General features: G+C 32.4%; 2 long non-coding RNA genes across 3 annotated transcripts in view; both read right to left on the bottom strand.

The window, feature by feature from the left end:
* Positions 1–20,379, bottom strand: part of LOC146992752 (uncharacterized) — a 139,881-nt gene that overhangs the window by 44,353 nt on the left and 75,149 nt on the right. The window contains exon 2 of the long non-coding RNA XR_015039174.1: positions 18,611–18,724. This is a non-coding gene — a long non-coding RNA (uncharacterized LOC146992752). The remainder of the gene's footprint in view (positions 1–18,610; positions 18,725–20,379) is intronic.
* Positions 10,015–15,862, bottom strand: LOC146992754 (uncharacterized). Of its 2 annotated transcripts, none has more exons than XR_015038985.1 (3): positions 15,446–15,862; positions 13,868–13,974; positions 10,015–10,784 (listed from the first exon to the last, which is right to left on the bottom strand). It is a non-coding gene; the product is annotated as an uncharacterized LOC146992754 (long non-coding RNA). The 2 variants fall into 2 exon arrangements; XR_015038984.1 differs by having other exon boundaries at positions 15,535–15,861.

The following is a 20,379-nucleotide window of genomic DNA, read 5'->3' on the forward strand; positions in this document are numbered from 1 at the left end:
AAAGAAATGATGTATTTTATTATAGAAATTTAAAACTTTATTATTTAATAACTATATTTTAAAATCCAAGTTAGTTTCAATGTTCATCTGTCCTGTTGATTTATCATCGAATCGAAGATAACTTGTCAGAAATTAAAATCTCTTGTAGCTCATCACAGCTCTCGTTATTTCAATTCCAGTGCCATCACTTGAGAACAATTCTTTCGCATTTGCATGGTGTCCTTTTTTTATTCCTATGGTATATAACAATCTAAAGTAGGCCATCATTTCCACTCAGTGCAGTCTCTATCTCTTGAGTATTTTACCTTTTAGTAAACTTGTATATTTATTTGACATTCCAAAATTTCATCAAGCATATTTATATCAACTATTTTCAAAAATGTTCCTATTTCATCCTTTATATCCTTAGCATGGTGTTGTAGGCCAGGTTAATGCTCACAATATTCGTCTTTGAGCAGTTTGTATATTTCTGATTTTGCCACTTAGAAGATTTATCTTTACTAACATAGAATATATCATCATCCTTCCATTTTTCTATATCATTATTACTATCATCATCTGAAATATAATGTTCAGATTTACTGCTGATATTATTTATCTCGATATTTTCCTCACACAGATCGCTATTATTCTGGCATCCAAAAGGTTTCCTCGTCTTCTTTTTCTTCATCAAATAATTCTTGAAGAATGCGAGCAAAATCAGCTGGTTGCACATATTTTTTTGCCGTGAAAAACTGATATAAAAATTATAGAGTCAAATTTATACAAATTTAAATAATACACATTAATTAATAGAACAAAATTACAAAATATTTGAAAAAAAAATACTTTCCGAATTTTCACCTACGACCATGCGCGTGTCGTAACTTTTACGAAGAAGCTGCCACGTAGCGCAAAAGCCCAGTTAAAAAAAAAAAAAAAAAAAAAAAAAAAAAAAACTCATATAACTTCCTGTTGGCAGATTACATGATGTGGGGAAGGGTTGAGAGGAGGAATAGAAATGGCATTCAGACGCCTCAGCTGTGATATGCGAGAAGTGTGCATTAAAAACCGAATTTGTCGTAAACTTTGTGCATAGTGTGCGTGCACAAAGTGCTTTGTGGTTAAAGCAAGTGCGTTATGTTCAGGTTGACATCTTAATTCAAACTGTGTATGACTGAATTAGTTTTGGTTCTCAATGCATTTTGATTGGATAGTTAATACTTCTGTAAAATTATTATTAGCTGCAGAGTTTTAGTTCCATTTACATCACCAGAATTATGTAAGAGTCAAATGACATATATTTTTCTCGAAATGACACAGTGCAAATACAGGTTACTATTTTTATAATACAGAAGGGAATTAATTTTTGCTGCTAATTTAATCTTTTACATATTCTTGATTTTTCTTACATACATATACGCTACTAACATTGTAACAAGTACTTTCTTGTCACAATGCTGCTCAAACTGTAGCATTTTCTGATAGAATGCATGTGTTGCCTAAAACCGAATGTAATGACCATTTTCAGAATAATTTCCTATAACAATAAATTGTAACTTTTAAAGCATTAATCTAATTAGTCGATTTTATTGAAGATAAAATTTGCTGATATTGGAAAGCTAAAATATGTTTTGAATTATAATGAATGCTGCGAGACTTTGGCAGACCGAATAGCTCTAGTAAAATTCAGGATCATGGTTATTTAAAGGAAAGCGATATAGGAATTGAATACCAGTGTGAAAAGAGAATGCTTTCATGATGAAACATGGGATACATGTAGATAAAGTGTTAATAGTATATAGTAGAAAACACTGAGGACTAATTTAAACACATCACACCTATATGTAATGTTCTTCACATTATCTGAATCAATATTAATTTTTTAAGTCTCAAAAATAGTGTAAAAAAAAAAATTGTTGTCTGAAAACTTATAGCATAATACCTCAATGAAAACGCTACTATTAAAAGATTTTAAAATTAGAAGATCAAAAATAATTTTAAAAGTTAGAAAACCATAATGTTATTCCACCTTTTAAATGAAATAACATCAACTGTGTCCACATCCTAAAATCAAATTTGCATTGCTATTTAGTTATTTTAACACATAAATCAACTCAAAACGAATCATATGTCTACAGTAGACAATTATAAGCAATATAAAAGAAAAAGAGAGAGATGAGATTAGTCGGAGTAAAAATATTCACGTTGAATTAAAATGGAAAGAATTTTAAAATAATACAGCAGTTCGGTTTAAATTATTCCATAGCAAGAAGAAATGCCTCATATGAGCATACAAAATGTCAGAATGGTAAAAGCATGCAGTATCATTTTTTTTATTATTTGAACACTTTTAAAGATTTGATTGATGAATTCACATCAGTCAAATACTTTATTACTTACTCACCTTTGCCTATCTATATTTATACGTGTACTGCCAAGTACACGTATAAATATCTCACAAAAAGAAAAAAGAAAAAAAAAAAAAAAAAAAAAACTGAAGAAAGTTGCTAATGATCCCACCAGAGAAATCAAAAATAGGCTTTACATCTAAAATCATCCTGCACACTTTCAAGAAACGCTTCAATTTTTATTCTGACATTTATTTTTTTATTTTGTTCAATCAAATGTCTCGTAAATCATTCCAAGATGTCAATATGCAGTTTCTTGCAAGCAGGAAATACAGCAGTGGTTGGGTGAATATGATTGCTGAAGAATGGAAGTTTGTTCCCATGCTAATGGGTTGGCTTTCCGCATATGTAACATGAATACGAGCATGTTACCCTTAGAAAGTTCTCCACATGGGCAGTGGCACAGCAAGGAGGGCGAGGGTTCTATCATGACCCGTGCATCTCTGGCAGAAGATATGCCAAATGGTCTCCAAGACAAACACGATTTTCTGGAAAATTTCAGTCTTTATTTTGCTCGATTTCTAGGAAATATATTAAAAATTAATTTAATATATCTATTGTAATTAATTATTCCTTTCTTTCATCCTTACCTGACAAAATACATTATAAATAATGTTTTCGTAAATCGGTTAAACATCTCCGTATACAAAACATTCCTCGTTCTTTCTGAACGCTTTATTTTTCTAAAATAGTGATATGTTTTTATTTTCTAAACGAAATGCACATACAGCTGAAACTTATTTTAAAACGATAACAAACAATGCACTATAGTCTTTTATTATATTAGAAGCCCTTTGACCTTGAACAGTGGCGTAAATAAGGGTACGCAAGGAATGCAGTTGCATAGGGGGCCCATGAATGCCCTGCTGAACTACATTTACATATTTAAACTTGAAACACGTATAAAAATGATGTATTCGAGTAGTTTAGTATACCAAAAAGTTTTCTTAAAAGTGTGTGTGTGTGTGTATGTGATTATAGGAAAGTCTCGAGGGCTATCTGCCTAAAGGGAGGGATGCCTTCGTGGAGGGCTTTCTAAGGGAAAGTGGCTCGTATACACGTTACATATGGGGAAAACCACGAAAACGCCCATGCAGTCAGCCCGTTCCCGGGATTTGAACCTCGGACTGAACTACCAGTGTTCAGCGACTTTACCGCTCTTTCTTCAAAGAAGGGGGACAAAACTTTACCATACATATTTTCTAAAAAAATTGTATGTTGGATTGGCGCAGGTTTTATATAGAAATTGGAAATATACTTGCATGTAAAACCTACTGGATTTTATTTAAAAATCTCTGCAAATCTAAACTTTCTTCCCCCCCTCTTTTTTTAAACACAGTAAATTTATTGGGGAGGGGGGGACAGGAAATCTTTTTGCACAGGAGACCGAGAGTTCTAGCTACGAAACTGACCTTGAACTATTATTAATTCCGCGGCCAAACTGTAAAGATAGATATTTTTATTATGCATTTTTTAACATCAACATGGCGATTCAATTATTCGACAAATTATTAAGAATTGAAGAGATAGACAATATTCAAATTTTATTGCTATACTAACGGGCTGCGGCCGAAACAAAATTTATAATTATGTTTCACATCTGTACACTTATTATTTTCAAGCAGCAATCAATCCGTAACTAATTTATTGTTGCCAAACCAGGAAAAAATAACTTTTGACACTTCAACAAGTTAACACGCATGACGTCATGATTTAAATTTAATGAAATATAACAACTTTTTCTCAGTGTCAATAAAACAACTAATGTGGCAGTCAGTTATCCTAACCTGAAGCAAAAAAGGGCTAAAGTGCAGAATCGCCCACTTATTTTCCTGGCGCAGAATCGCCTACTTATTTGTTTGGCGCTTTTTACAAGAGCAAGAAGAATTGGATTTTTGTCAATTTTCTTTGACTTTTTAAGTGAAAATAGGTCGATGTGTATATGGGTAAAGTCAAGGGAGTACCCAATGCCATTTTTCTGCAATTCTGGAACATATTTTTAAGTGAAAACTAGGTCGTCGTGTACATGGATACCAAGTATGTGCAATTCTTAAAAACGCGGCAAGCAGTGGACGATTCTGCACTTTCACCCAAAAAAGTTGCCAACAGCAGCTCTTTACTTAAAATCTCTTTCATCCGCCTCCCTCACTCCTTTCAACCTTCTCTTTCTCCCCCCACCCGATCTTTATCAGAAGTCGAGTAAAAAGATGTTTCTACATCTTGACACTCGAGAATAAAATACGATCTGTGTGTGTGTGTGTTTATTTAAAATGATGACATTCACGAAACATTTTCGACATACAATGACGTCACATGCAATAATGTGTTTTCTTCACCCACAGAATATGACTTTATATAATATTAATACATTTAATGTTTGGCAATGCTATTTTAAGTTTATATTTTGTAAAACTAACAATTTTTTTTATTATTATTATTAAAAGACTCTAATATAGAAAGCGAAGAGTGGCATCATTTTTCGAAATATAAAATCTACAGCGCGCGAGACTGTTGCCACTGGAAAAAATGAATGCGAAAATTTGACTTTTCGGAGATTGTAATTAATATTTCGGCTGATGAACGTTGTGCGATGATGAAAATGGTCCAAATGGCTTTCCACGAGTTTTTGGAATCCAAGGGAACGAAACTCAACTCTCCGCCGTTCCGGAGGAGATGATGTCACAAAAGTACAAACAGACAGACTCGCACAAATTTCAATAGAATAGATTGTTTGGAATTTGCAATAAAATAGGTTCTCGGTTTTATATTTTACTTATTGTTGTGTTGTTCAAAGGTAATATCTTAATTAATGCACACAGAACCGATGAAAGCTTGATAAAATTTCTTTTACCAAAAGAAAGACCTTACAGTTCTGGAACTTTCCACAAGCATACTCGTACAGCTTTTCTCAGTATCACACAGCGCAATCAGTAGTTAAAATTTCAAACTACTAAGAAAGTTAACGCCATGCAAAGCGTATCGAAAAGGCGAAGCTCTGTCAAATGTCTAAATACTCCGAATTCAGCTCTAGACTAAAATTGAGAAAATGACGCTCTCTCTGTTCTCGATAGTTTTACGCCGGTCACTGAGAAATCTCTAGTACTTTCCACTTCTCGAAATTACTGGAAGGCATATAAGAGCTGGATACGGTTGCGTGATGAACACTACACCACAAAAGCATGCTAAGAGGGCGGTCTGTTCCCAGGTATCACTTGAAAGCTCCTGTTGTTGTTACTTATGCTTAACTCCTGTTGTTGTTACTTATGCTCAGTTGCCGTAACATCAACCCAAGCGCACGAAATACCTCGTGGCAAGGAACGGTCCGCCCCAAATTTTGATGGAGAGCACACCGGGGGAACGGGTCCGAGGGTCTCCTACCCTCTCCCTTTCCTCCAAACTACACGAGAGGACTTTCGGCTCGCTGCATAATTAGACTGCCGCCATGCCGCACCGACACTATACATTTACAAACTGCCATGCCTTCCAATCTCCGGGATTAGAACCCGGGACATTCGGCAGTCAGCGACGCTAACCACTAGACCATTTCTTCCATGTTGTACTTGAAAAATAAATACAGAACAAAATTAAAATTGGATCCTAATTTATGGTTAAAACTAATCGAACTAAGACCAGACGTAACGAAATTGATCTATCTCAAACAGGGCCAAATCTCACACTAAATTTTAGAATTAACGTATTATAACTTAAATTTTGCTAATTAAAATGGCAACCAATTTTTAATCTAATATTTTTTGTGTGCATATTTAATACAAATATCCAATAGGTTGTGCAAATGGCAAATATAGATTAGATTTTTTTTTAATATTTCTATTGAGATATAGAAAAAAAAAATCATTTCTTGATTATGCATCGTACTTATATTGAAAATATTTTGATTCTTAGAGCAGACGTATGAAAATAATTTAAATACTTCCGCCATAAGAACAGGACCGAAACAGTCTTGATCCGAAAGAAATATTGACCTTGGGTGAATAACTTAAAAGCATGCTAAATTATGTATTGCAAAGGGGAAATTATCATAAGCGACAAAATTATTTAAATCTGAATTAATTAACTCGCGTTATTGTCTGCCCAGATAAATATTTTACACACGTTTTGTAACAATTAAGTTTTGATTAATCACGTTTTCATTCCCGATTAGTCCGAAAAGTGTAAAATCCCGATTAGCCCAGATAATGTGGATTGCCTTGTATGAGTGAAAATACATATAAAGAAGCATCTATAATTATTTCGTAAAATTTATTGTGAAGAAAATTTTCGGTCTTAATTGCATTATTAATTATTGTGTTATTACGTTATTAATAACAGTGTTTGAGAAAGAAGGTCCTTTCGATACACAGTCTCGCGCTCTGGAAACAAAAAGTTTTTTTTTTCCCCTTAAATCCTTCTTAGAGTGTTACTATTGCTAGCTTTTAAATCGTTTAGTTTTTTTAATCAAAAATTCGTTGAAGTGTTGCAAAATATGAAATCGATAAAAAAACAAATTTCAAATTCAAATTAGGGCGTCCACATGCCCATATTTTACGGAAGATTACGTTATTGAAATTTTTATGGCTCTAGGTACCGTTGTTTTATCACAATGCGAGAAACATACATACCTTTATGCAGATTCTTCATTATTTAATTTCTTTAAATATAATACAGGGAAATAATATGTGGTGGCAACGATTTAAAAAGTGATATAGCCTTTCAAAATTTTCGACGCAAAATCCCAAAACGAATTTAATAGTCCTTGTGGGCAAATTACTCCTTTGGACTAAAAAAAAATAAAATAAAAGAACAGGGGCATGAACTTTCATCACAGACAGGAGATCAAATTTTTAAAGTTGTTTTGCAGATTATTTATTTTTTATTTAATTACTCATTTCGTGCTCCGTCGTTAGGTACTTCAAGGCAAGGATTAATGCCCGTGAGGTACATTCTAAAGGAAACTGGCTAGTATCCACGTTACAGATGGGAAAACTACGAAAATAATCCGTAGCCAATACGTTCGAGGTGCTCGAATCTGGAACGAGTTACCAGTTTGCAGCGGTTTTTACAGCTGGGCTGCTCGCTGTATTTTCCCAACTTAAAACATAATTTGCAATGCTTTCTTAACGATTAAAAGGTGTATTTAATATGGTGTATTTAATTATGGCAAAGCACACGAGGGCTATCTGCCTAAGGGAAGGGATGCCTTCGTGGAGGACTTTCTAAGGGAAACTGGCTCGTATACACGTTACGCATGGGGAAAACCACGAAAACGCCCATGCAGCCAGCCCGTTCGCGGGATTTGAACCTCGGACCGAACTACCAGTGTTCAGCGAATTTCCTTTACTTGCATACACACACACACACACAAAAAAAAAAAAAAAAAAAAAAAAAAAAAACCCTAATTTCAAATGATTTTTTGATCAATCGGAAAAGTCACTAAACATTGGTAGTTCGACCCGAGTTTCTAATCCAAGAAATTCCCCCAGCTCTTTCTTTTTTTACACTCATTTACTGTGTAAAAATGCATCGTAAAAGTTTCAATTCATGAAGCAAAAATATATTTTTAATTTATTCTTTAAAAATATTGGAAAAATTTTCACCTTTACCTTAGCATATCTTTTTACAAATCCCTTTAATAAGAAAAAATAACGAAAGAAATTAACTCATATTCGATGATTGATACCTCGGTCCAAATTTATTGTAACCTTTTCCAAAAGCATATAAGGTATTTCTCCCGCTTTCCTAGCGTGCCTTCGTGGTGTAGTGGTCAGCACACTGAGCCTTATTTCAGACCTCCGTGGTTCAATTCCCGGCGAAGGGTTTGCTTCATCTTGCCTGCTTCCAATTAATTCTAATGTCTCTACAGTGGCGCCCGAACTAAAAGGATTCTACACACCCAGGATTTCGCGATTGGGTCCCCTTAAAAACCCCAGACGCCCTTTAGAAAGGGGAGTATATAAGGTATTTATCCCGCTTTCCTAACGTGCCTTCGTGGTGTAGTGCTCAGCACACTGAGCCGGTATTTCAGAGATCCGTGGTTCGATTCCCGGCAAAGGCGTTGCTTATTTTTCATCTTCCCTGCTCCAAAAAAGTCCTAATGTCTCTACAAGCATAGAGTTTATATGGATATCAATAAATTAAGGATTATTTCTCCATCTAATTTTCTTAACATGTTTATTCCAGAATATTCTTTCCACACTGTAGCGTTTAACTTTATGAGTTTTCCATAATCATTCAATTTCTGTAGCTATGGTAACTTTGCATACCTTCTGACAAGGAGTTATATTTTTAACCACTGTATTTTAATTCCTGTTGACCATCAGTATATTATTCACTTGTTTCACAAGTGCAGATATTTATTTTCTACGCAAATCTACGTAAAATAGCAATAAAACTTCAGTTATGCGGTGCTCCTGATCGATTGCTTGTTTCAGATAGAATGAAATTAAGCTTAATGTTACTGTTAATTAGCTTGTTATTAATTTAATTGTACGTTTCTAATTAATTATATGTTCAGATATTTCCAAGTATATTACACAAACTTTTGCATCCCAATTTTTAGTTTTTGGTTAAAAAAATAAGCTTTTATTTACTGAGAGGCCTGATTAATTACATTAGTTTGCAGTACTGTTATCTTAATTCTTTCCTTCTAGATAAATTTTAGAAAAAACTTCTTAGCATAATAATTTAAATTTTTTTACAATTCATACGTCAGTGTTCCAAACGCATAGTAATGTTGTTATAATAGATTTCATGCTAACCTTTTTTTAAATTTAACTATTAATTTCTGCAAACATTTACATGATTACTTTAATTAACCAAAAATATTTCTAGCACACTTTAACACACTTTCATTCGGAATAATCTTTTGCACGGCAGTGAACTATATTCAATTTTCCAGTCTAGTTCAGACATCGACTATTATTGATGCAATTTATAAAAAATATAATTGGTATGCTTTATAATTATTTAATTCATAATACTATTATAATACTCTTTGCTCTAATATTGTAGTTAAAGAAATGTTTGTAATGCTGATATGTATTTTACCAATACCTTTAATTTTCTTTGTTAGCTCTTTAATTTATTACTGTTATTCAAGTAATTAGCGTGCTTGTTAGATATTCTTTACTTGTTCTTCTGATTGTAGATATAAATTGTATTCCTTTATTTTTATTTTCCTCTTGGCTACAATTGGCTTTGAAAAGTTAAATTGTAACCCTGTAGGCAAAGGGAGGAATTAAATTTTGATTCGCGCAATTGGACTATAGCAGAACGGGGAGGATTTTCATTCGCCCAGTTGGTGTCCACTCCATACATTTATGCAGATTCTTCAATATTTAATTTCTTTAAATATAATACAGGGGATAATATATGGTTGCAACGGTTTATAAACGAATTTAAAACAAAAATAAAATGTTAATTTAATTAATTACATTAAAACTAATTAAATCGTACTTTTTAATTAATATGAATACATATATGAAAGAGGCAGATGGCTTTATAAAAATACGGAAAGCAAACAGGGATCCAGAATTGTTTGATAAACTCTGGTCTAATCTTCTGTAAATTCTAATTTTGATATAGAAGTTACTTTTGTGAAAGAAAAGCACAAATATAAAAACAGAACTGTTAAAATGTCAGTCGTAAAAAGGCCAAAATTTGATTTTTAAGACTGATTCTTTTATTGTTTCGTCCTATAAATCTTGACATTTTTAAAGCATCAACTTTGCATGCAACTGCAATTACAGCTGCATTAATTGTAATTGTAATAATTAATATTCCATTAATTAATAGTGCAAAATCTGTCTCAAAACGAAATTATTAATCATTGTATAATGAACATTAGAAAATGACCTGCTGCCTGCTGTCTTGATTTTGTGGAAAATCGGTATCTTTTTATCTACAAAGGCCTCGCGGAAAAACTTCTGGCGCTCCCGAAAGAGTATTTAGTTTATCTTTGAAATATCGGTTCGCAAATAGTGCTGAAGTGTAATAAATAATTTAATACACATTTGAATACACATGTTGAATACTGAATAGACCAAGCATTCTTTAAAATGCTTAACATTGCATCCCCATGGCAGAGACTGATATCATTTATAACAGTCATTGACGACCCTTTGTGTACAGCAGCAGCAAATTTAGTTAGAGAAATGAAGAAGTCTTTGAAGTCAAGAGCTTTGAAACCGAGATTTAGGTATTAAGTTTTTATTTTGACTGACATTCCTCTTTGGAATGTCATTGGGTTTGCTTGATGCAGCTACTTGCCCTGAAGATGGTTAGCTTGGCTGTTCACAGCTTTAATGAAGCTTGCCGCAGGGTGGTGAATTCTACTGCATAACTAAGCAAATAGCTCCTTCACATTTACAAGTCTGCTGCTTCTGCACACCTAATCAGCTGGAAGGGATAAAAATTATAAACATAAATAATTACAAAATCGATTCACAATAAATTTTATATTTTAGTTAATTTATTTATTGAATAAAATAAATGTGAAAGTAATTAGAAAGCAGCACTGAATTAAAATATTAGTAATACTCATAGTGTAACAACGCTGATACTGCAAATGCTAAATTAAATGAGTATTGGGACTTTAAAGCATTAGAAATGAGTGAGTGTTGCATACAAAGGTTAGCATTTTGGATGCATAAATTCATGTCACACATAGAGAAAATTATGAAAACTTCCATGCAGCCAGTCTATTTGGCAGGATACACAAGTAATAAACATGTTTAATAATGAAACATAATAAAAATATTAATAATTAATGAGGGAAAATTTATAGTTTTGTTCTTTTTATTTAAGTTAATATTTCTATTGTGAAAACTATCTAACTTAATACACTATTCACTTTCTCTTTGCCAGTACTAAACATTAATTCTGAATTATAATAAATTTTCTAACTGCTCTGTTATTCATTCACAATAGTAATGGCTTGAGTTAATTTCTTCTGCGTTTATTTCATTTATAACCTCCCAAAGTTTTCAACTACATTTTATCCTATAGTTCTAATCTGAGGTAATGTGCTGCAAATATCAAGTGTTAAACTGTCATAATAATAATACTATAGACAACTGAAGTTAACAAGCACATATTGTAAAGCTTCAATCATATGCAGAAGTGATTTATATGCAAGTACAGTCAAAAGTCGTTAATCCGGACTCGTCGGGACTTCGGCGATTCCGGATTATCGATTTTTCCGGATTATAGATCATCAGTTTAAATCTGGTAAGATGGCATGCAGAAATTACAAAATTAAAAATATGAAACCATAATTTATGAAATAAAGAACAATTATGATCTAAAGGGTATCAAAATTTACAAAAAGAAAAAGCTTAATATTTATTTGTTTACTTTATTAAACATTTATTTCAATGTAAGTTGCTTCGTTTCATGTGATAACACTTTCTCTTGAATTCTATTAAACAGACATAATTTCTCGTTTAGTTACAAAGTTCCGCTGTTCAAGTCCTATAATTGCTGTGTTGAGAATACCGACTAATTTGTCAATGGAAATGTTTTCGTTTTCAATAACCTCTGGGTCACTTTCTTCACTATCGAAAGCGAATTATAATGACGAGGTTGATTTAAATCATATCAAAGACGGAGTACATAGACATGAAATACTATACTTAGTAAGGAATTATAAGCCAAATAAAATAAAAACATCTGCCCTGAAGATAAGGATAGTGCTGACAGATCAACTTCCAATCCGCGGCGTGAAATTGATAAACAGATTTCGAATTTCAGAACATACTTTCGCTTTGTAGATATAAATTACGTATTAGTAAATATATATCGGAAATTCTATTTGACATAATCAAAAGTTCAAGCTTACTTTTATGAAATTGTTCTAAAAGTCTGCAAAAAATAATAAGCAGGATCCAATTCAAAGATTAAGGAGCAACGCAATGTGCAACATTAACTGAATCAGATAATTTTAGCTTAGCTTATACCTCCGTTACGCATTAAACGCGCATGTGCACAAACATATTCGCAGCCGTAAAGGTCTTACGCGCACTCTTAAACGCCTGTGCGCATGCGTGAACGCAACGCATGCGCAGAAAGTTTGTAGCTTTGAGGTCCGGATTATAGATCATTCCGGATTATGGGTGTCCGAATTAACGACTTTTGACTGTATATCTTTATCATTTGGCCAATTTGAATTCAACAAAATAATCTAATTTTCATAACTTTCTCAATTTTTATTGTCTGCAGATAATCAAAACCATTTTTAAAGAGGGACTACTGCACATTATTGTTAAGAAATATATCACATTGACATTCTTCAGCTTTATTACTTTTTAACTTTAACAAATTAATATTTAAGTACTAAAAATTAAATATAACACAGTTATAGCTCTGAAGCTATGCGACAGATGCGACGAGCGAAAGCTCTGAAGTCAGATTCCAATCAGTCTGGGTCGTATTTATTTTGCATATAAAACAATACATGTGAATTCTAGTTAAATAGAACCAATGACTAAAAAGCACTTGTTTTAAAAAATACATAATAAAAATGTATTTTTCATATTACATATCAATACAAAATAGCATATTAAAATAAAGTCGTAGCTGCCCGGATGGTATAGTGATTAGGGAAGCCTGAGTACAATACTGAGGGACCCGGGTTCGAATAACGAACAAGGCATGGATGTAAATTATCTGTCCCTTCATAGGAGGCAAAGGTGGCCTGCCTATTAGGTGCCTCCATAATAGATCACCATATCTGATTTTAGGAGTGGCCAATGCCGGCATAGGCAAGCATCCACCATTGGAAACAAAAAGTACATGTGCAAGAAATGGAGTTATTCTGATGCTAATGGTTTCATAAAATTAATTATTCTTTTCTGATAACTCGATTCATAATTATAATGTGGGGAAAAAAGAAGAAATATAGAATATCAAATCCCATTTACTTTCCTAAACCAAAGTATGAAAGTAACAGCACAATGTATAAAAATGTTGAACAACTGCATCGTCTGTTAACACAGTTATAACTGAAGTACTGTTTTGAAGAAGGGTATGGAGTTTTATGGCAATTAGCATACACTTTGATGCTTCTTATTTCATTAAAGCTAATTCTTATATATAGGCATAGTAATGTTTTGTTCATCAGCATTTTATGAATTATTGACAATTTCAAAACAACAAGTATAAATATGCAAAATAAAATAAGGAGCTGTACGACTTAAAGCTCATATAAATTGGAATACCTTATGTTGGAGCATTGCTGAACTCATACTTAAAACAGAATAAAATGATAAATGAAAATCAAAACACTACTATATATGCACTGTATGTTACTTCCTTATTAAAGCAGACAGTCTGGATATATTTAAAAGAAACAAGTTACAAATTTGGTGATTCAATCAGCTTATTTTGTTATGGTGTCTTTATTAAACAATAATCAAATGTCACCTATGGATATTCTAATATATTTTAAGAACATTAGGCTTAAATAAAAAGTTAAACTTTACCTTTCTGGATTTTTGAAAGCCTAACAGATTTCAGTTCACAAAAGTCCCATTTATTGCTATTACAGGCCACACATCGAGCAAAAGCTTTCATTGAAGGGCAGTTCAACCTGAAAAAAGAAATTAAATCACCATTTAAAATTTCATGATCAGGGTAATAATACAAAGGTTTAGCACTTGGCTTATAAATAATCCTGCTCTTTCAGAAAAATTTAATTGCCATGACAATAGATTTAGGTTGGTAACTTATTTCTGTAAAAAAATGTTATGCCCTTTCCAGGAAAAACATGAGCACACATATTTACCATATAACATATTCCTCGAAGTATAACACAATGGCTTCAAATCACATTAATTAGAAAGTTTGATTTCATTTCTACTTTAACCAGGTTGCCTTCATGGCCATATGACATACAATATTTCTTTAAAATAAAGACTAATGTAACAGATTCAAATAACAAATTTAAAAGTTTTGCCCCATAAGTGAAAACATAACTTTGTGAAATAAATCTTGCATCCAATTTAAGGCCATGAGAACTGATGTTTGACAAATACTAAAGAAAGTTTATTTATATTTTTGATGCATTAGACATGAACCTGATTTAATCAAAAAAACTTTTAATATGGGGGATAGGTTGGAATAGCTTTAACTTCTTTGATAAGCTGAAGCATGTTTAGAACAAAATGTTTTAATGACAAGTAAATTTCCATCATTTGCAAATCATTATATTATTAGAAAATACATTTTAATGAGATACTAACAACTATGACATTTTATGCATAAAAAGAGTAAAAATTAAGCCAGTTATCATTTGGCTTTGTGGTGTCATCGAAGCTTTGCTTCTTCTCCCAGCATAAATTCTTTGGTGGTACACTACTATGCTGTCAACAATATTGTTTTCATATTAGTTCCACAACAGTAAATTAACATGTTCCAGTTCAGAGTTTGAATGCATCTGAAATGTTTTGTGCACAGTTTGAATTTAAGAAAAATCTCTTTCTTTCAGACTTATATTTTCAGCTTAATATTCTAATGATTTACTTTTTTTGAAATCATATACTACAGCTATATCCATTTGACTTTGAAGGGAAGATTAATAATTTTTATCTTCTTATATCCTACCCATATATCTTTCTTTCTAAGTAGCTATGTGCAGAGTTAAAAAATGTATAGACATATAAAAATAATAACGATAGCTTAATTATTTTTATTGAGAAAAATTAAATGTGCATAGCTATATATGTAAGAATACATAATTAAATTAGTCCAAATCATATTTAATGCATCTCCATATCTATTTTAATATTTTCATTTAATATGTATTTAAATGCACTAATCATTTTATCATTAGAATTCTAGTAAAAGTAAGAAAAAAGCTATAATAAATTAAATGCTGTTGTTGTTGGTATCATTTTAACTTTGCCCAGTTTGTCTTCATGGCAATAGCAATATTTATAACATATATAATACCTAAAAAAGGAACATTTTGTTATGTTAATAATAATAATTTGCTGCATTTTTTAACTCCCCAAACCCCATAAACGTTTTGCGAAAATATAAAAAACTTTATTTTCTTTTACCGTAATGTTCGAAAAATAAACCCCATAAACGTTTTGCGAAAATATGAACTAATAATGATTTGCGACTTTCAAACTTTATTTTCTCTTACCGTAATGTTCGAAAAGTAAACAGAAAATTTCCCTTTTCCTCCTTCAGGAAAATTCCCTGTGCGGGTTGCAACAATTATCAGGGTTACCATATTCTGGTGCACGTACGCTCACTTCCGATGTAAACAAATCCGCAATTTTGCCAAGTGCCGGTTATGGAAACATCCCCATAAAAACGCTCATTACGAAGAAGAGCTTTTTAACCTAAGATAAGATGAAAGAATTGTTAAATAACACAAAAGCAATGTCTGATCTTCTAGACAAGATTGACCCAATTAAAGAAAAAACAGGAGACTTTAAAAGAGCTACTGGGAAACATGTGCTCTTTACAGCGACACGGTTACAGTTGCATTAGTCATTCTTATAAGCAAAAGACATCAGCTTTTTCAAAAAATAATTCTCTCATGCATTTGCCAAGAGAACGGAAAAAAGTCCAAAAGAAACATTCAGAGTGCTTTTCAAAACAAAGTTGAAAGTTAATCTGCAGAATTTTACTTCAATAATAATAAAACATCTCTGATTTGATCTCAAAATTAATTTTTATTTATCGAATCAATTTTAAATAGGTCTTTGCAAATTGGTTCATAAAACTTCACAATACGCCAAAATAGTTCAGATTAAGGAAAAATACAATAAAGTATGCTTAAAACAACTAAGAAAAAGCACATTTTGAGCATCCTTAACAGAAGACATTTTCGATCCACTAACTTTACGAGTAGCACACCAGCGGCCGAACGGTATAAGCCGTTGAACACTGGTAGTTCGTTCCGTGGTTCAAGTCCCGGCGAACGCGCTGGCTGCATGGGCGTTTTCGTGGTTTTCCCCATGTGTAACGTAGATACGAGCCAGTTTTCCTTAAAAAGACCTCCACGGGGAGTCCCTCCCTGTCCATGTAGTGCCTAAGGGCGGAGCACGTAATAAATATAAAAAAAAAATAATAATAATAACTTTACGAGTACTCATTAAATTTTTATTTATTTATTTATTTATTTTTTTGTTGTTGAACATTTAACTTTCAATGGTTAGCTAATCTTTGGAATATGGTAACAGGCAGTTTGGCGACATTTTGGTAGGCGATGAAGGTTACTACCTAGGACTTTGGCAATAATGTGAGAAGAACCCAGTTCCAATTACGGATTTTTTGTCTGAGAGAAATGAGAGATCATGAGATATGTCATGTGACATTTATGGACGAAGGACAGCTCTTCAATCGGAAAAGGGGGGAAATTTGGAAAAATATCTGCAGTACTTTATAGCATTTTGTATTTAGCTTCATTCTGTGTTGTGTGAAACAGTGTTGCTTAATTTTTGGATCCCATGGCGCTATCTAATGTGAATTCAAAATTTTTATTGCGTTTATCTGATAATCCAAAAGAATTGCTTGAATGCTGTATGAGTGTAGGATTAATTGTGGATAAGTATGAATGTCCAAAATGTGGGAATGAAATGAGATTGTGTGAAAGGAAGGATATTACAGATAAGTTTGAATGGCGGTGAAAGAAATGTGGTGAAAATGGACATTTTGTGATCCGCCATGCACTCAAGGTTCTGTAGAAGATCAGGTAAGTTAGTATTCTTAATCATTTGAGGATATTATTTTTATGCATTGTTGTAAATATAAGGAATAAATAAGATAATATGCTATTATTGGAAAATTTTTATTAGCAATGAATTAGTTTAAAGTAATTAACATTTTAAGTTAATTTTTATTAATTTATTGTATGTGTTTATTTCTATTTTAAGTAGTGTTTTTTAATTAAACTATATTTTAATTAAATGATAGTTATTTTGGGAATTATATGTTTGTAGCATTTTGGAATACGTTTCAGCAGAAGTAAACGTGCATGGAAATAATTTAAATATTTGACACTAAGTATTAGCAACCATTTTTAATGTTTGCGTTATAAATTCGCAGGTGACGTTTATAATAGATAATTTAGAGGGAAAAGTTTTTGGATATTTTATACGTGCAAATGTTCATCCTTGGAAACGGTATATACTTTTTCGCGATCAGGTAATTTCATATATGTCCTTTTTACCGACTTTAAAGATTTATAAAATTTTCCTGCATTTTCGTGCAAATTTTTCTAATTTATGAGAAAAAAGCTTTGTACATGGATAAAGTCAAGAGTGTGCGCAATTCTGGGATTTTTTTTAAGTAAAAATAGGTCAACGTGTACATGGTTGCCATGTATGTGCCATTCTAAAAACCTTGGCAAGGAGTTTGCAAACCTGCACTTTCTCCCAATTTTGCAGTTAATATTTGTTATGATTAAGCACTTTTGTTCCATAAAATTTATAGCATAAGCGTAATTCGGCTAGCAGATTGTTGGAAAAAATGTTGAGGAAATAAAAAAAAAAATAAATAAATAAACCTGTCTTTACTTCATAAAGACAAAATGGTGCAAAAAAAAAAAAAAAAAAAAAAAAAAAAAAAAAAAAAAAAAAGTAGAAGGTTGTTGTAGAAGGGTTCTTGCCAAATTTTCACGAAAAATCTCCAAGTTACCATAATCCAAAGATTAACGCTATGGTTTTATGAGAAACAGCACTTGATAGAGAGACTCTAAAGTTGAAAAAAATTAAACAAAATTGGTTTATACACATGCAGTGCAATTACACTGGCCTGTTCGGAAGAGAAGACCCCATTGGACAGGGAAAATATTAGGCCACACAGAGATGAAAATGTTTAGCCTCCTCCTCGTAATGCAAAAGGAGGCCACTTGGGAAAAATTACACTACAGCAGTAATTTTGAAACCACTACGAAGCAACAGAACTCTAACAAATCTCAAAATTTGGATAATTATAGTGTGATTAACAGTTCAACCTCACTTCGAATATTACAATACAATATAAAGAAAGCACCAATTCAGACAATTCAATATGGAATTCAAAACCTAAATTAATGCACAAATTAATGTACAAATGCTAACCTAAACATTAAAACATAATGTGAAACGATCATGTAAAATAAATAACTAGTAAAACTCCAATATAAAGCAACATGTGAGAAGGGACGTACAAATTATAACATTCAAGCATTTCTAATGGTAATAAAGTTAAGATAAAACAAGAATTACCAGCCACAGATGTCTTTTTGCTCTGCATTATTTGTCCGTTCCATCTTCGTTCTTTTTCTTTAACGATATCATGTTCTGCAATCCAAGAGTGCACAAAAATGATGACAAATTACACTAGAAGAGGCCAAGGGGGGAAAGAAAGGAATCATTAGATTTTAACTACTTTGAAATTAAAGAATAATTATACACAAGGAGAAATATCTAATACCGTTTCTTAATATATAAAACTTCAAAAGTAGCCTTCTTTGTTTTAAATTCCAGCAATGTGCTACATTGTTACTAAAATCATGACTGCAGTTGATAGAAAAGCAAATGATTTTCCTCTTTGTTTTAAATTCCAGCAATGTGCTACATTGTTACTAAAATCATGACTGCAGTTGATAGAAAAGCAACTGATTTTCCTAATACGACAGAAGTACAGTAAGCGAAAGGGTTTTTTAATGTACGGCTACAACATGAACAATAAAAGAAAAAAAATTAGACAGTTATTATGGATACACACAATAAAAGGGATAATGATCTTCGAGATGAGTAAATTATTTCAGTGATGGTAGAAAGATGGCACCGAAAGACAATAAGCAGGTAATTTTAAATGACAAATAAACAAAATAAACTTTACTGTTAGCTTTGAAGCAGGTGTTATATATTAAACTACCTTAATTCACACACACAATTAGTGACATCTTGGAAAGTTAAGTCATATACCTTAAAAGAAGTATTTCAATCAGAATTTTAACCTAAGAAACGTATCTAAAATTTTAAGTTCTTACTTAGGTACTCTCATCCATGAGAGGTGAGAACTTAGCCCAATGTACGAGGGTTTATCCTGAAATATTACCAGGTCACTTTCAATGAAATGATAGCAATATTTCACCGAGGAAAAGAACACAGTTAGCTGACCGGATTCCACCCCGACTTAAATACAGCAAACCAAAACATATCGAATGCCGTTTTTCCAAGATGGAGTCGTCCGCTTTTTCTCAAAATCGCATCCCAATGCAAAGAGAGGGAGAAGTGTGGTGAGACAAGCGTCTAGCCCCTCAGATGCTAGTTTCCTCACGGTTCCTCCCTGAACATCTGCGCAGATTACTGCGCATGTCGTCATTTCCCTGAAGGCGCGTCGTATTTACTGTTATTACTGTTTGCACTGCTGTGGTAAAGTGTGATTGATGATACAGTTCTCTTTTTTTATTTTGCTTCCATTATTATATCTTCCGCATAAAATCAAGAAAAACTGCCTATTTCATGGCCAAGTACTTCTGTTTGCCCAGAAGGTATTTTTGATTCTGAATCGAATCAAAATCAGGAAGGTGTAATCCTGTGTGATAATTCTGATTGTGTTCTGAGTGATAAGGTTCATTGTGCAAATGATTTTAGTACAGCTGAGAGTGATTTTGTTTGCCGTGATTGTTTAAAACTTTCAACTATAGATACAATTTGAAACGCCATGCATATGTACAATAATACTACATTAATTAAGTCTCTGAAAACTAAGTTCTAATAGTATGGTTGATTGTGCAAATAATTTTAGTGTGGCTGAGAGTAATTTTGTATGTTCTGATTGCTTAAAAACGTACCATAATAAATGCAGTTTGAAACGCCATACCAACACATTACACTCTAATAATACTACATTAATGATTCTTTAAAAAGTGGTCAATCACCAAACTACAAATGTGAGGACTGCCATCTGAAATTTAGTGACCTAAAAAATTGGAAATATCATCAAAATAAAATTCATACTTCTAACAGGTAATTATGTGTGTCCT

Source organism: Stegodyphus dumicola, chromosome X2, assembly GCF_044657685.1.
Source record: "Stegodyphus dumicola isolate Sdum_Otavi_A_Nest chromosome X2, ASM4465768v1".
Taxonomy (NCBI): Eukaryota; Metazoa; Arthropoda; class Arachnida; order Araneae; family Eresidae; genus Stegodyphus; species Stegodyphus dumicola.